General features: G+C 39.4%; 1 protein-coding gene across 5 annotated transcripts in view; it reads right to left on the bottom strand.

The window, feature by feature from the left end:
- The window catches only part of TBL1XR1 (TBL1X receptor 1), a 109,736-nt gene that overhangs the window by 34,745 nt on the left and 57,544 nt on the right, over positions 1-17,447 (bottom strand). For 4 of the 5 annotated variants that reach the window (XM_032119189.1, XM_032119192.1, XM_032119193.1 and 1 more), the window contains exon 3: positions 4,092-4,159. The exons of the other annotated variant lie outside the window; for it this stretch is intronic. The gene's annotated coding sequence lies outside the window, so the exon portion shown is untranslated. The remainder of the gene's footprint in view (positions 1-4,091; positions 4,160-17,447) is intronic. 5 annotated transcript variants of the gene reach the window in all.

Here is a 17,447-nt window from a genome sequence, read left to right as displayed (position 1 = left end):
TCCTATTTTCCATTTGCAACTGAAAATAACAGGAATGTGAGACCAGTGTAAAAATTCCCATTTCTCCTTTCACTGCTCTGTATGCCAATCTGCAATACTGGTGTGATCTATCACGAAGCCATAGAGGAATAAAGCAGAAATCTCAGAGCTGCCAAGGCAGCCAGGAGGAAGGAGCGTGTTCCTGAGACAGCTCTGGAAAAGGTGGTGGGGAAGGGGCTGTTGGGGTCGGTCATTAGGGCAGAGTGCTGCTTTACTTTTACAAAATGAAAGATTGGGCATTCCTGGGCCTCTGTTCTGTCCTCATGGTCCCTCAGGGCTGTCACTGCCTCCTGCACAGGGCCCAGGAGGCAGTGGGGTGACAACCACAGAATGAGAGGGGCAGTGCAGTGACTCCCTCGGTCCAGCCCCACTCTGAGACTGGACATTCAACTGCACAACACGAGACCCTGGTGGGCACACAGGCAGCTCTGACAAAACCACCTCATCCCCAGGAACTCTGCAAAAATGGCCAGATTGTTTTCCAAGCCTGCAAGTACCTCTTCCCTAGATTTAGACAGTTTTCAGTTTCTGCTACAGTCACCACCCTCAACGCAGACATTCCATCTCTGCATCTCTCTATCCTACTCTGCACCATACCTCAAATCTGACTGTGGAGGTTTTCATGAGCAAAACCTATACTGTCTAGGCATTAGTACTGTGTATTTTGGCAGAGACATCTCCATCTATATTAGCTATACCCAAAGTTCAATAAGAAGTCGTATTGATTTTTCCCTTCAAGCATATATATATTTGATGAAAAACTCACTCATGCCTCCAAAAGTTGTCTAGACATTAGCTGATTCCCCTTCTGCCTTCAGCATCTGCTTTTTTTTTTTCTCAAAATGAAGCTGTACCAAGGGTCGTTTGGCAGAATATTAAGAATAGCATGTATGCTGATATGATATGCCTATAATATGTGGAAAAGGCACACAACACGGTCAGTGTCATCAGCCTCCTTGACCAGATTTTCCATACCCTGCAATATACCCTTTTTTTTTCCCCACTGGGAACTGTTCCAATATCTGAATCATCAAGAGCAGTCTTTTCTTTTACAGAACGCCCTAAAAAATAAAAACAAGCTTCTTTCCTTGCCTGTAGAAATTGGAATATTTTGCCTAACTCAAATTATCCCACACTAAGGACAACTTTGAATAAATGCCAAGTTCTGATACTTCATCAGTGCTTAAGTCTAGAGGCATATTTATACTACTGTAAAGGAAAAATTCCCAGAGATTGGATGATTGTGCCTACCGTAACACAGCCCCAGACGGCTCCTACACATTGCAAAGTCACCTGCATCTCTAGAAGTAATTACATTGTTGATCTTAGAAGATTAAAGCAGCATACCAAATGGTCCTCTTGCTAATTTGGCACTCTACAGAAGGTCTAACTGGCAAAAGGAGCCTGAACACACCTGTAGAAGAATATGTAATGACATTCAAAAATATATTAAAACGTAGTTTAAAGGAACACTATTTTGCTTTTCTGTGTAGCACATGGGATATAAAAAAGCTATGCTAAAGCAGCCTGTGGTATATAAAGTTTTTGTTCTGTGAAGGAGTCATCCTTCCAAGCTGTACGCAAAAACTTGCCTCAGTGCCTATACCCACACATAAAAACCTTAAAATTTAAAGCTGTTGGCTTTGTACAGTAGGAGAATCTACTGAAGAAATTCTTATCAAATGGGCTGAAAGTCACAAGGGGTCCAATTAAGATAAAAAGTTCAAACCCAGGACATTTCCTCTTCTTTCTGAGTCCTCTTCTTTCTGACTGGTCAGGCCAACATCAGACATCTGTTCTCACTAATTTTTTAATTAATCCCCTTTGAAGCAAACTATTCAAAACCTGACAATACCTCATCTGTCCGATAAGGACCCCCCTCCATCAGAAGGTGCTATTTTGAATTAAACTGCTCCTCCACTGATGCAGTTGGAAACACAATCATAGCTTTGTATAGAGAAAACAGTTTTGCTGAGTCAAGCTAAAACATTAGCAGAGATGGAAATACACCCTGTCTTGTAACTGCAGGCAACTATTACACAGGCAGCTGCACTGAAATGGTCTTCAGCTTGTCCCACAAGTGACCTCTACTCTGTTTTTTTCAGAATTAACCAATCACAGTAACAGCTTCTCCTGGTTCAGAGTCAAACAAATTAGATAGGACGGCTTTTCACAAAAAGAAACCCACTGTCTTTGGTTACCTTGACCTTACCTCAAACAGATTCAATGCATGTAAAATTCTGCTCACCCATTTCCAGTAATGGGAGCATTATTTGAAAATAAAGAGATGATAGAGAGGGAGAAGTCCATGACTTCTCCAGATGACATTATACTTTAATAAGTACTGCACAAATTGCTCACAACATTTTGAAAAATTTTCAGTATTTCTCAGACTCCAAAGAGCTCCCATCATCTTTCTTTTCTTACAATATTTATAAAGCTATGATGTTTTTACTTTGCAGAATTGCCATTTAACATTCTTGAGTGATGCTACTCAAACCTTCCCAAAGCCATTTCTCTCCTGTAAATCTGAAAGCGCATTTTCTGCCACTCCAAGACTTAGAAACTCTAAAGTAAGCCTACATGCATGGCTGGTGCATGCTCGAGGCACTATGTACTTACAGGGCTGGAAACCACGCAGTGTGAGTAGTACCATGACCAATTATTTTAGATAAACCAACCAAATGCAATGACAAAAGGGAAAATGGCTTCAGTCTTTATTCACTCACAACTTCCAGCACCTTTTGCTTCCTTTATTTATCAGTCCAGAGGCTTCTCAAGCAAGGACATCCCTCTCTCTCCTCAGTATCTCCAGCACATAAAGAACTTATTTGTTTCTTAGCTTGACCAGAGAATCCCATTGAAAATTTCTTGTGGACTCCACCTTGTTTTCAGAAAGTACACACAGAGATCAATCCAGAAGAACATTTAAACATATTCTAGTCCCACTGCCTTCAACTGCTTAAGTGATGTGTTGGAGTAGAGCCAGCCCAACACTACCCTGCAAGGCCACAAAGAACATCAGCAATATCCTTCTCTACCTTGTGGGGGTCTACTTGCAAGATAAGGGTTGTTAAAACAAATTCCTTCTGTCTTTGAGTGCCCTCCATAGACCTAAGAGAGGCACACAAGGAGAGCTTGCCAAAAACTTTAAGGGACTGTGAATTTAAAAAAAAAAAAAAAAAAAAAGGGGGGGGGGTGTGCTGGGGAAAGAAAAGACATCTGCTACACCCACAAGACATTTGTTAAATTATGGTATATATTAAAAATGCTACAGATACCAATGTGGTCTCAGTTATCTCCTGCTGAAAGAACAAATGCTCAATTGTGCTCTTGCACAATACTTGAGCATGGCTGCTGGTGGCCTGGTGCACAAGGAATTTTCCCTTTTCCCTTTCTAAGAATAAGCATAGGTAATCTCATCTCCCTTGTAACTCTAGCCATAGAGAAGAGATAAGAAAATATATTTACGGAAAGTTTCCAAAATCAAAAGAAATTATAGAAGGATTGCAGTTACATACATTCAAAGGAAACAACTGCAAAATCATGAGTGCACATTACATTTAAGAAGACAATAATAACAGCACACAGTCTGGATATTTGCCCTCTGAACCACACACTCATGTTTTCCTTTGGGAAGACAAGACTTTAGCACTTGAAAAAAACACACTATAATCAAAATTCAGTAATTTTCCACCCTTTTTTAAGAACTGATACACACCAAGGCAATAGTGACTCCACACTTCAAGGAGACAACATAGTTTTTACAATGTGTTTTAACAAAAGGTCTATTTATTAATACTTCCATACCGTCAATTGATGTGTTATACCATAACTCTCAACAAAATGAATATGGATTTACACATGAGACACTAACAGCTCCAAAAGGAGCTGTTAAAGACCACTGAATAAAAGAACACTTAATGTATGGATTCAGTGAACTGCAGAAACTGATACCTAACAAATACTGTAAATGCACGTAATACTAAATTGTACCAAACTACAGTCCACTTTTATGACAAATAAATAGATAAATCATTGAGTGTCCTTACCAGAACTACTCTCTGAAACCCCACAAAATTGTGATGTGGCAGCAGTACAGCCCTTGGTATTACACCACCTGTAACACAAACCATATTATGATAGTTTCTATCAATATTTATTTTAAAGGATGAAAAAAGGATAAAAGCTATTTTTCTACCAGTCTTTTTACTGAAAGAATTAAAACAACATTCAGTTTCCTACTGATAACAATATATGCTTAGTTAAGAAAATAAACATAAAAAATTAGAGACCTTGATTATTTACATGGAATTTATTTTAAAAGCGAATTACAGTCACAGTTTCAACTCTATCCTCTTCTCACTCTAAGTTGAAAGCAAATCTCCACCACAGAATAGCATATTAGCTTCAAAGGAATTTCTGTTCTTTATGAGACTCCAGATTAAAGTTTACAAAGGGGTAAATACTGATGCAATAGATATTGCAGGGTTAACCAATGCATACTAAAATGATTCAATAGCAAGATGAAAACCAGGAAACACAAGGCCATGATCAAACAATCCAGTGTTTTCAAAAGTGACCATTTTGGAGCAGAATTTCACATCAACAAATTATAAAGAGTGTGTTATATGAACAATCCTTAAAATACCCTCATGAAGTTAATTTCTACAGGCAACTTCAAAATTTAAACAGTCCCTAGAAATACATTGCACACCTGTGATCAGAATAATTACTGATTCTGTATTTGTGTACCATGGTGATCCCTACCACCAATATTCATTACAGATTAAATCATTAGAAAGTGATCTTATGTAAACTAAGGGATTAAGGAGAAGATTTGTAGGCAGAAGCACAGGAACACTGTCTGGGCACCACAGGAAAAGAATCCACATATCAAAAAAAAGCTGTTTGAAGCAGGATACACTCAATAGTAAAACAGATAACTCTGCCCTGTGGAAGAGGATCTGGAAAACAGCAAACAATTTTCTAAGTACTAAACTCCAGCTACAAAGGCTGACAAAATACATTACAAATAACACTAAAACTTCCCAAGCACCTCCTTAATACTAGGATTAAAACCAAGGAAAGCAACACATGCCTTAAACAGGACTTAGCATTTCAGACTTTCCATCATCCTAAAAGCAACCACTGACGTCTAAGAAACTCTCTGCTATTTAGCCTGTTGCTAAGCTCAGTAAGACTTGAAAATGTTTTTTCCTCTTTTGATTGAGGAACCACAGGGTATTTTGGTCAGTAATCATTTTCCATGTTTCAATTCCCAAGAGAATCAAGTAAACTTCTCCTCTTTTCCTTCTGAAAAGCCTCTGACAGCCAAATGGACAGTAGTGTCGAAAACCATGGTACCACCACCTTGGACTGGAAAAGTGTCCTGGTCCTCCCTGTCACACTGACAGTAATTCACAAGAACTAACTGAAAAGGTCCTGACCCTCCATTAATGTAATTTTAATTCTCTGCTAAGGTATTACATACTGCTTTGATCATTTCTACAAGCCTAACTGTATATGCCAACTACATTGCTAAAATTTAATTTGGGAAAAAATCATCAGAAACACAGTTTAACAAGCTTATAAAATTTTAACTCTAAGTGCAAAGGGTCATTAAAAGGGGATGTTGATCCTTCTGGGTGAACAAACAAGACAGCAGTAAGTTTCAACTTTTATGCTTTGAACCTTGTACACTTTATGTTTACATTAAGGATTTTTCATTCATTTGCAACAAACTCTGCTCAAGTAAATAACTGAAATTACCCCCAAAATGATGCCAAACAAGAGAAAGAGCCCAGAGGCCCTACAGGAGAGCAGAGAACCACCACACCCTCAACAGAACCTGCTTTAAGAGGAATTCCTTTCCTCTCCACAGCACCCTTCAGAGCACACACAGAAAACACAAAACACACTGAGCACCAGAAATTCACCATTGCATTAACCTCTCTACAACAGCAAGAAACCTGTTCACAGTTACCTTAGCCATGGCATGCAGAGGGCTGAGGGAACAGCAACAATTAAATGCATGGCCTAACTTAACAGGGCTTTTAAGAATGACTAAGCAACAAAAGCAATTTTTTCAGATGGATCCTGATAGTCGGCTACTTCTGCAGGCACTTGCAGCTCGTAACACGACCAATGGTCCTCTAAAAATCCATGTATTTTTAATCTGTTTCAAATTAATAAATAAGAGTAAAATTTATTGCATGTGCTGCAGAGACACACTGCATAAAGAGTATATGTCTGGGGTTTTTTATGTATGTTAGTGATGTGAATAGAATTTGTAGTAAAAAACCCTTCACATACAGTGAAGAATGTAGGATAAAAACTTCACATTTAATTATATTCCTACCAAGTGATATGATGAAATGAAGCACATCACAGGGTGCTCACCTATAATCACAGGGCATAATTTCCCTACCATATCTACTCTTCAGCTGTGGATTGCTTCATAGTTACATACTTAGTATTTTATTTTTCTTTCTTACAAGATGCCTATCTACGTGTATTTCAGGAATCTGAAGAGAATCAAGCTGTAAAGCTAAAGTCCCATTACAGAAAAAAAAAAAAGTTGAACGAGAGAGGAAGAACTGAAGAGATTTACCAGCCTCAGGGAGAGGACAAGAACAGAAAACAGTGCAAAAATGTGCAGGATTTCAGGAACCCAACATTTTACGTGATGTTAACAGGCAAGCTTAACAATGTGTCTGTTACTAAAATGCTCACACTCTATAAGAATTTGTGCATCGTGAGCATGAAATCTTTCCCTCTGCAGCTTAAAATATCTATGCATTTAAAAACCATCTGTAAAAATAGACATATACTTCCCCACTGCAAAATTAATTAGAGAGTAGGAATTTCATCTCACTACCACCAATACAAGTGATGATGCCACACGTAAACACATTGCACTTGTTTTGGCACAGGACAGCAACAGAAATGGTAAATTTAAAAAGATTCTGTGAAAATGTCACTTTCTTGAAGAAGCTGATTAATATCAGTGGAGGTGGAGGATGGGCACCCGAGAAGGCCAGGCTGGATTAACCCACCACTAGAGCGTGCTCCTTGATCAGCACAGAGCCCGTTTACCTATTCCAAGGGTGGGGTTTTTTCCACAACCTTTTTTGATTTTTCTTCTCTTCCATTTCTTTTAAATGAAATCCCTACTGCTAGTAGATTGGGACTTAAGTCTCAATTTTTAAATTTAAAAAAAAAAAAAAACGTTGCTTTTCAACTAACAAACAAGTAACCTTTTTTAATGGCTGACTAGGGGTTTTGTTTGTTTTGATTTTAAATTGTCTGTAGTTAGGGAAAACAAGACAAAAAAGTAAATTATGTGGTCATAAAAAATACTGATGTGCATTTTATAAATTGAATGTGGCCCATCAGGGAGAGAGAAATTATCCACTTTTAGGAAGTACTGTTTACTGCTGTCTTCCCACTAGACCACCTGTTAATAATATTTGATGTTGTTTTCTTTCTGTGTGAAGAGTATGACTATAAATGAGATATTTGATCTGCTCGCTACAACTTATTCTCTCTAATGCCTCTATTTCAAAGACCATCCAACCAACAAATGACACCAGCCTCAAGGCAATGTCCCAAGTGAATGTGCGTCTTTGCTTCTCTTCCTTATCCACTGTCATTTCCATAATTCATCCTCTTAACGATTTATGAAGTGCAGAGGATATTTTCAGAGTACACTGATGGTGCTCAAAAAGTCTTGACTGACTGCCAAGGGCACATGAAGAAAGCAAGAAGTATGTACAACTATTTTGGAAACAAGATGCTGAAATTCTCATTCTTTCTATTCGACAGATATTCCAAATTCTTTGGCCTGATCGTAATTCACACTATTTGGCTTAAAACATTTAAGTTTTATAAGGGTAGGCTTATTGAAAAAAATCAAACACAGGAATCATTTTTACCAAACTAGAAGGCAGCAATATTTAATTTTTAAAGGCTGTCTCCAATAGTACTGTTTCATATGCATACTGGCGTTGCAAATACTCCAGCCACTATTTTGCATACTCATTAGAAGTGATGTCTGGAACTTGCAGCTCTTTTTCCAAAAAAACGACCCTTCAAAATGTAAGCCACTCAAAAGCACTGTAAAGTTGGTCATCATTCTCCTTCCTGAAAATCCTCCATTTTACTGTATTAGAATTTGGTAAATAAATACATTTTTCTTTTTTTCTTTTCTCCCTTGCCATTCTACACAATCTCTAGCAGCTTTATTTTATGCCATCAACCATCATCACTGTCAGCACTCCAACAGCAGAAGGCTGCTCTGTACTTTGTGCCTGCCTCTGAATTCATGACCAGAGATTCACCCTCACCACGCACAGAAAATGAGCAGCCTTCATCTTTCAATTTACCCCCATTAAGTCAGTGCCATCATGTTCTCCCAGGAGAAAAGTGCAAGAGCTGAAACACCTCAAGCGACAGCAGCCAAGGACACTCAGAAATAAGGTCTGCCCTTGCTGCTCTTGGACTGTGAAAAGGAAAGCTCCAAACTGCAGGGCAGTGACCATGGACTACTGGAATCTCAGCTCCTTTTGAATAGATATCAAGTAGCTGGGATGGAGCACATATCTCAAACTGGGCTTTAATTTGCTTGGAAATGCATGTAAAAAATAGTGGAACTTGGTCTTAAATTGGACCAAAAGCAGGTTGTATCATAATTATGTCATATCTAATTAAAGTCCATATCACTAAAATAGAGTCTTTGCCATTCTAGATACAAATGTCACTTGGCAGCCACAGTGGTTCTCAAATCTGCAGCTGGAACATAGCTCAGGACAGGAAAGTGTAAAAAAGCTACTGATTGAATAGCCTGATTGCTAGAATTTAGTAAATTTTGCTTTATTTTATAGTGTTGTAACACTTTACTCCAGGGAATGACAGGTCCTTGGATTTCAGAGATCCAATTCAGTTGGTAGATGGAGTTACCACACCAATGGCTCTTGCACTCTGCCAGGGGACTGTAAATTCTTGGCTCAGGTTTGTAGTGAAAATAAACAAGCAGCATTAATCTAGTCACCATTTATCCATAAATTACAATTAACCCCCCAAATCTTAGCTTAATAAGTGTCAGCCCAAATGATTGCAACTGCATCTGTCAGCACTAACAGTAAAAAGAAGGTGCCTGACAAAGTCTTAAATGTAGCTCTTGTAACCTGTCTCTCATCTATTCACAGAGAAAATCATCTTGGGACAGATGGATTCACAAAGTCAATGGAACAACTCAAACCAGACTTACGCACGCCCGTGGTCCTGCTCTGTGGAAAAGATTTTGACAGGGAAATGAGTCTATTTTTCTTCAATTTCGCAAGCGTTGCAGCTGTGTATTGCTTAATAATTTAGTTTATTAAAGGCAACAACTGTCAAAATCTATACAAACTAATTTGTCGTGCAGCAATTTTGCATTATTGGAATCTTGTTATAAATCTGACTAACGCACACGGTCGCGTTCTAACCATGCCTATAATTGGGTTCTTGGCTCCACAGGCCTAAAGACAGTAATCCAAAACATCTTCCAATTACACTGAAAAATATGCATGTTTGTGGGAAGCTACATTACTTAATTTTCAGACTCAATGGGCCTTTAATAATATGGGGGGCCGGGGGGGGGGGGGGGGGGGAATGTTTGCAAAAGGCACTTGTTTGTAGTGCTACTCAGAAAGTTGTGTTTTCGTCTAGGAAAACACCACCTCAAAACCTATGAACACCAAAGCAGCACTAGTGAGATACTTATGGAATGTAAGACAAACTCAAACAAAAACAGTCAACAATCCATTCTGATGGAAGACCGTATCTCTAGGCTACCCATCTGAACCAAAGAAGGATCCCAGCCATTAAAAAAGTCCATGCTTCCAACTCACGTATGTGTGAGAGTCACTCATGAACTTTACTTGTTTACTTCCAACACATCAACTGTCTGTTGCTCCTGCTCACAACCCTTCACAGGGCAAATGTGAAGTTCCTTGAATTTATTGGTGGATCAGCAGCAGCTCAAGACACAAGAACCTTGCACAGGAACCATTGCTTCATATTCCCAGTGTCTGACAGACACTTCCAGTGCTCCACCAGGACTGACATAAAGGTAATTTTCAAGATGCTTAAAGTGCTGTGACCTGTTATATTATTTGACGAACATGGTTTACTATTTTTAATACAAAAGATAAGCAAGTAAATATTACAAGGGCAAGCAGGATTGCCCAGATGCAGATGTGCTTTTTACAGAGAGAAAACACTGAAGTTGCCACAGAATCATTTAGGTTGGAAAAGTCCTCTGAGATCATCAAGTCTAACCTACAACCCAACACCACCTGTTAACCCTTGAAATACAAGAGAATTTCTGCAAATTTTTAAAGCATTAAGAGCTTTTTGGGTTTTTTTTATTGCTAGAGAATCAAAAAATGTCTATAAATCTTGGCAGATTAAGAGTGCACCTTGTGATGGGCTCTCATTATTACATGAGAATCAACAGGACTATGTTAAATACTGCCTGCAATAAGCATATACATAGAGAAAAGATTCCCTGAGTCACAAGGAACTGAAAATATAAACACGTACTGTCACACAAAAAGAGTCAGAAAAATACAGAGGTACAAAAACTTCAAAACAACCCCCTGACAGTCACTTCCAACATGCCTCAGACTGACTCTGAAATTAGAGAAATTGGAGAACTCAAACATCACGTGCCTCACTATTTGCCCCCACACACAACCCTCAGCACTAGCACAGGTGAGGGCATTGGTGGTGTCAGCTCTGTCCTCTGACCTGGACAAACACTGCCAACTGCATTTTATCAATGGACAACAACCTCAAGCCCTTCTTGAAATGGCCTGGATCCCAAGCGATGCCTGAAACACCAACATCCCCAGCAAGATCCCTGCATCAGTGACACAAGATTTTTGGGATTGGTTCTCAGATTGGCAGCCCAGAGCTGCCCTCTGCACAGCAAAGTACATAAGAGACAGGAAAAAGAATCCCCCTCAAAAAAAAAAAAAAAAAACCCAACAAACAAACAAAAGCACTTTGAAATTGCAGTCTCTGGATATCTGTAAGAAAACGGAAGGAGGAAGCTTGCTTCAGGGAGTCTGTCTATCCACAACTGTTTGTTTCACAATGATGACACTATGAACTGTGCTGAAATACAGAGACACAGCTTTGGAGAGACCAAACACAAAAGAGCTCAGCACTTTTGGAAAAGCACAGCCAATTTGGCTGTGAACGCTTAAAGCCTCACACTATGTTTCCTCTATCATCAATGCCATGCCCTGCAACAAGCCAACAGCTGCAATCCCCACCCTCTGCAGAGCCAGGTATTAAAAGGCAGAATGCTGTATCTGCTTGTTGTTAGACATTTGGTGCTAACATGGGCTTTTCCTCGCACCTGCAGCAAATGCTGAGACCACCTTAATGCAGATGATGCAGCAACTGGTCGAAGGGACTGCGGGTGCTTCCACTAACAGGAGAGTTCCACAGGCAATTAAAACCTCCTGCAGCAGGTTTTAATCCAACAACAGGAAACACTTTCTAGGGCACGGCTTAAACCTCCTAGGACCATAGCTAAATGAGTAATGCAAACTCTGGAGACAGTGGGAAACAATTTTTGTTCCCTGTGAGTCGAGCACTCACAGCAAAGTTATTCACACAAGAGGGATGAGCTGCAAAGACAACACACAAAGTCCACAGCTAGCAGTCAGGGCCCAGATATCGCAGCACTGCTCTGTGGAGTTTGGTGGAATACATTAAAAAATGTTTGGATATGTGACAAAACAGATCTAAACATATCGAGCATACACAAAGTACAATCAGTCTCTCACACAGTCTTCCTGCCTTATTATCAATTCAATTAAGAATTCATTAAAAGGACAAGTATCACACATGCTTATTAATTTACAGATTAATGTGAGTGCGAGAGAGAAGGCAGGAGGCAGGGGGAATAGGTAGAAGAGACAAAAAACCTATGTTGAAGTTTGTCCCATCAGAGCAAACAAGAACATCACATCTCTTTGGTAAAGTAACACATATGCTGTGAGAAGCAACAAGCGCTTGAATGCATGTTTTATTCTGATCCCAAAGGACCAAGCTGCTTGTTAGATGCTCCTTCTTATTTTACTCCTCTCCAGTTTGTCTATGAGCTACGCACTTTCAGTGGAGGCCTAAAAACTGCCCTACATTCTACTTTACACGCAGGAAAACATACAGGAGTGATGCTGATTTAGGACTCACAAATGCAGGTGAGATGTAGACAATGCATCACTGGCTTTCCTCTTAGGCCTTGCTTCAAGAGGGAGACTTCCCTCAGTAGCTGAAGTGTTATTACTTTGAAATTGTCATCCTTAAAAAGTGGGTTTGAAGAACACACCGACTTTGCTAGCAAGCTTTTGATTGCAAAGCCTGAGTGCTACTGAAGCAAAAGTTTCAGAATTAAACATACACGAAAAGAAGGATACACAGCGCAGATGAATAATATATGCCTATAAATAAGCAGAAAAATAGACTTAAAATATCCACATAACTATTAATTAGTTATTAATATTAGATCACTGGTCTATTTCCTTTCAAATTAGCCACCCACTAGCAAAATGTCAATTGCAAAACAAGAGACTATATTTATAGTACAACCTACTTTGAGTTTTGAGCGACATGTCAGCCACTGCTAAGTTACAATACTCCTATTGTGTGCCTTCCCAAACTGATACCTAACTTTCATTATAGGCAACTATACGTACAAAAGCCATGTTGGATTTTAATAGTCTTTATTATATCACATAAGCTGGTGCAAACATTTTTCCATCTAGAAATCTATGCAAAAGAAAATTTTAAAAAAACCCAAAAAACCAATAAAAATAAATAGAGTTAAGTAATACACTGGGATGAAGTTCGGTGGGATGCTGGACATAGTGATGCTGGGAGGAGTGAGTGTCCAGGAGATGGCAATAAGAAATTCCTAGACCTGATTTTATTATTTCCCAGAGAAAGACTAGCTTTGATTGCTGGTACCAAAAGCAGTGCACCATGAGATGCAGTACAAGGTACTACTCCATCTCTAGACTTGCAAGAGTCACCCACAAAATGGAGAAACCCCTCAACAATACATCTTATCCATCAGTGGGGAGGGGTGGCTGCACCTTCATAAGATACCCTGCAGAAAAGCACACCGGTGCAGCCCCAACCCCAGTGACCACCAGCTCACCGAGAGGAAGGACAGACTTCACACGTGGCTACTACTGACACAGCCTCTCCTGCTCTTCCATCATGGCAAAACCAAGGAAAGCACAATCACCATGGAACACATCCTCCCTGCAGCTTTTGTAAATGATGCAACTGAGGACTCCTCTGGCAAACCAGACTGCGTTGGGGACTTTGGAAGAAGAGAGATACATTTTTAAAGAATATCGCCTATTTCACTAAATCTTCTTCCAGTTTAGGTTTTGTGATCTGCCCTGAAAACAGTTCTGCTCCCTTTCTCTCTCCAGATGCCTGACACTATCTGCAGAAGAGCAGAAAAAAAGAGCATCCTGCAGAGGATGCTCAGTGAAGATGGAAAGCTGGCAGGAGAAACCCTGCCAACACACACTAAACTGCCTCAAGCCTTCTGCTGAGAGAGAAGCAGGACTCATTGTTTCAGGTACGCCTGCCATGGAGAGAAAACAGAAATGGAGGCAGAATTACATAGAAACAGCTCTTGAAACACACTTAAGACTAGGGAACACCACCCCCTCAATAAGAGGTGACCTGTGCTCATGTTTCAGTGGATAATAATATATTTTTACAGTTGTAGTTGTACAGCAGAATAATTTGGAATACTCAGAAATGTTTGAAAGACAGACTTGAAGAGAAACACAAAAATCATTGCTGTTCAGCTTTCCTCTTTGTATAAAATCACCACTTCCCATCAGCTTGCAGAAGCACACTCCTAATAATGCCATTTACAGAACTTCCTTCTACAGCTAGGTCTTTGAATCTTGACTAAAATAAAAAAATGCATCCTCCTAGCCTTAAGATTTACACAAAACCAGGAGACCTGTGCCAGCTGTTTAATTTCTCATGTATTTATGCATACCAAAGTGCTTGTACAAAGAAATCAATTGTAGCTGTAACTAATATTGCACGTTGCCAATTCATCTTTAAATCCAAGGGGAGGGAAGAGAATCCTGAGTTATTAAGATCATCACTTGCTGTCTGGGAACAGGATTGTCTATGGTTTTCCAATTCCTAAATTTTCTTTTTATCTTAAAATTCACTTTAACACTATAACTATTTAAAAACTAGAGGAAGAAAATCAGGAAAATGAAACAAAATCTGCAAGAAACAAATACAGAGCTAGCTGGGATCCAAAGCCACTTTCATCATGTGGGCTATTTTTTATCCATTGTACACTCTATTTTTTCTAATAACTGCCACACTTGTAAGCAAAAAAGCTACAAGGTACTCAAAAAGAAGGTAAGAAAGAAAAGGTGAATGTAGTTTCATCCATCCCCTGATGGGCTTTTTCTTTAAATATACTAAAAATATTTAAACCTTAAGGAGACATTTAAAAATGTTCAGGATTAGAGTGGGCTTGACCTGCTAAGTGAAAGTCTCCATTATCAGCAAATTTCACTCAAGCAACAGCTGTAGGAATTCACATGTCTTACAGTTACGAATAAAAACTGGAGCCCAGCAATCAATAAGCAATTTTGCCTCTGTAGCTGTAACACCACGACCACTCTCGCACCACCTGCTTTATATAAAACCAGCACCAAGTCAAGACCTAGTTCATATCTTCTGTTTCTCCTATTCCAAATCATTTTACCTCTAATGCTCATGTTAAAAGTTGCAAACACTATTAGCAGTAGGAAAACATTATTTTCCTTTTTTTTTTTTTTTGGCTACGCTTACCCTAGGCAAAACTGGCTTTACAGAGGGAAGGACATTTGACATGATTTTTTTATGGTTTAATTACTCTTTAATAGAAATAGGGATAGAATTTAGAGGTTTGGGTATGTTAAGGAGATGAAGATGAGTGGTTTTCTAGTAAGTCCTGCCTCATACAGATCACTCAAAAAATCCACACCAAAAGCTTCTTCAAATCACAGAAAAAAAAAATAATCAAGCAAACAATGGACACTTTACCCCTACTGCTGAGAGATGAACACCCATTTGTAAGCAGTGTGTTCTCGGACTGCTCTTAGATATCCCACGGGTTCCCTGACAGTGCTGAGGGAATGAGCTTCCACCAGGCAGAACACAGACTCCATGGTCAGCCTAAGGTGGATCTCCTGGTAAGAGGATTCTCCCTCCAAGATGCCACAGAAGCTGCCTTTCTGCTGAATTTAACCTAATTAACTGAAATTATTGTCACTGACTATCCCATTATGTAACCACAGGAACAATAAATCCTTTGCCATCGTGCTCTTCACCTGAATTGCAGTTAAGAAAAGAGTGAACTCCAGTGACCCTGTGCACCACAGCAAGAAAAGCAGACAGGGTTATTCATGAACACAACCTCTGGATAACACCAAGAGCAAACGTGAGGTACAGGGTATGGAAGGCAGTCCAAGGCACAAGGATGAGGCAGCACTGTCAACTGAGCATGGACTTGAACTTCAGCTCCTTAATCTGCTGGAAAAGCTACTCAAAGTATACCAAAAATGTTATTTTCTGCCTCAGGTGAGGAGAACTGGTCTGTCTGTTCAGCATAGCAGCACTTGGATGAGAAGAGGCTCACTGTAGATATACCACAAGATATAGTATTGAAAAACAAAAATAGCTCATTTTGTCACGAAGAAAACTGAGAGCACTTGCAAGTAGTTAAAAGTCTGTAGGGCTTTCTAGACCTGCTGTACTTTGGGTTTATACATATATATTATAATCTTAGGCATGCCAGGAAAAGTTAATAGCAGATCCATTTTTATTCCCTTTTATATTGAGAAGCAAACTGTTTAAGCATTAACTACCCTTGACAATGCAATTAAAACATGACCCATTTTCTAGACACAAAGGACCTGCATTTTTCACAGCACAGCCATACGTAACCAAATTCATCTCTATTTACACTGTCCTTCCATTCCATCTGTAATACTGAAACCTGAGGAAAAAAAAAAACCAAAACAACAAAACAAGGCTACCAGAAATCAGTGCCTGGGAGGAAAACGAGCAGGTACCATGCAGAGGAGGGGTGGCCACCCCCTCAGCTGTGATTCCATGACTTGTAGAGAAGGAAAAGTCAAACAAGTCTATGTGCAAAGTTTTTATCGCTGCTCTGCACTGCAAAACAGGCAGCAAGTGAATTACAAGGCTGAAAAGCCAGGATTATATAAAACCAAAAAACCTCTGGCAGTCATCATCTTTACTACTGAGTATAAATCACAAAATGCACTGATACTAATCCTTGTAAAATCTCTGATGTGGTTTTATACACACTTGGATAAAACAGAGTGGTACAAAAACATCTACAAAATACACAGACAATTAAAAAGCAACACATGCAAGGGATCATGGGGACTTTACTCATTTCACTTAAAATGTTGCTGTTCTGCTTCAGGCACGTCTCTCTTTGCTCAAGGTACCTTCACAACAATTAAAACCAGACATAATGAACATTATTATTACCACCATTTATTTGAATAACAGCATCATCCAAAACATCCCTTTTTAAGATGGGGCCCCCATTGTGCTAAGGTTGCATAAACACGTAGGACTTCGTTCCTGTGCTGAAGAGATCATAATCTCACCAGACAAGGTCAATAAACAACATCAAACATCAACAACAAAGTCTCCTGTCCAGGACTTTTGTTGCTTTGTTTGAATATATATTCCCTTAGACCATCTGCTGCTCTCTCTTATGGAGCAAGGTCCTCCAGAGAGCCAGCATTGCTGCTGCCGCCAAGTCTGTCCTCCTAGCACACCCATTAAAAAGATTCCTCTTCTGTATGAGACAAAATAAACTGAAGAGTCTTCAATGATAATGCAAGTGCTGAGATGTAACACAGCTTTTCTAAACATCCCTGCAAGTGCCAGTTGTTACTGAGTTAGGATAAATACAATGTTGAATATTGTCACCTTTATCTAAATTCAGTAACTTCTTCTCTGGCCAGTGGAATGAAATATTTGTAGCACTGAAGGAGGACTAAATGCTAGTCCTTGGTTTATTTTAGAAAAAGAGCTAGATAAAGAGCTATGTAACAAGTCTAACTGTGTCTGGAAGAAACAATCTGTATAGAGCTAGTAGTGAGAGCATGGGATTTCTCTTATTTTCTAACCATATAGCAACCAGCCTCCTACATCCAGGTCCTTGCTCAGCCCCAGTGAGCCCAGCAGAAATACAGGCACTGAGCTAGACCAGAGCTGAGCAAGCAGGGAAGTGTTTTGCAGGAACAGGCTGAGAGAGGGAAGGTAAA

Source organism: Corvus moneduloides, chromosome 10 (assembly GCF_009650955.1).
Source record: "Corvus moneduloides isolate bCorMon1 chromosome 10, bCorMon1.pri, whole genome shotgun sequence".
NCBI classification, from domain to species: domain Eukaryota; kingdom Metazoa; phylum Chordata; class Aves; order Passeriformes; family Corvidae; genus Corvus; species Corvus moneduloides.
Note: the sequence above shows the minus strand (reverse complement) of the source record. Positions and strands in the feature narration are given on the sequence as shown.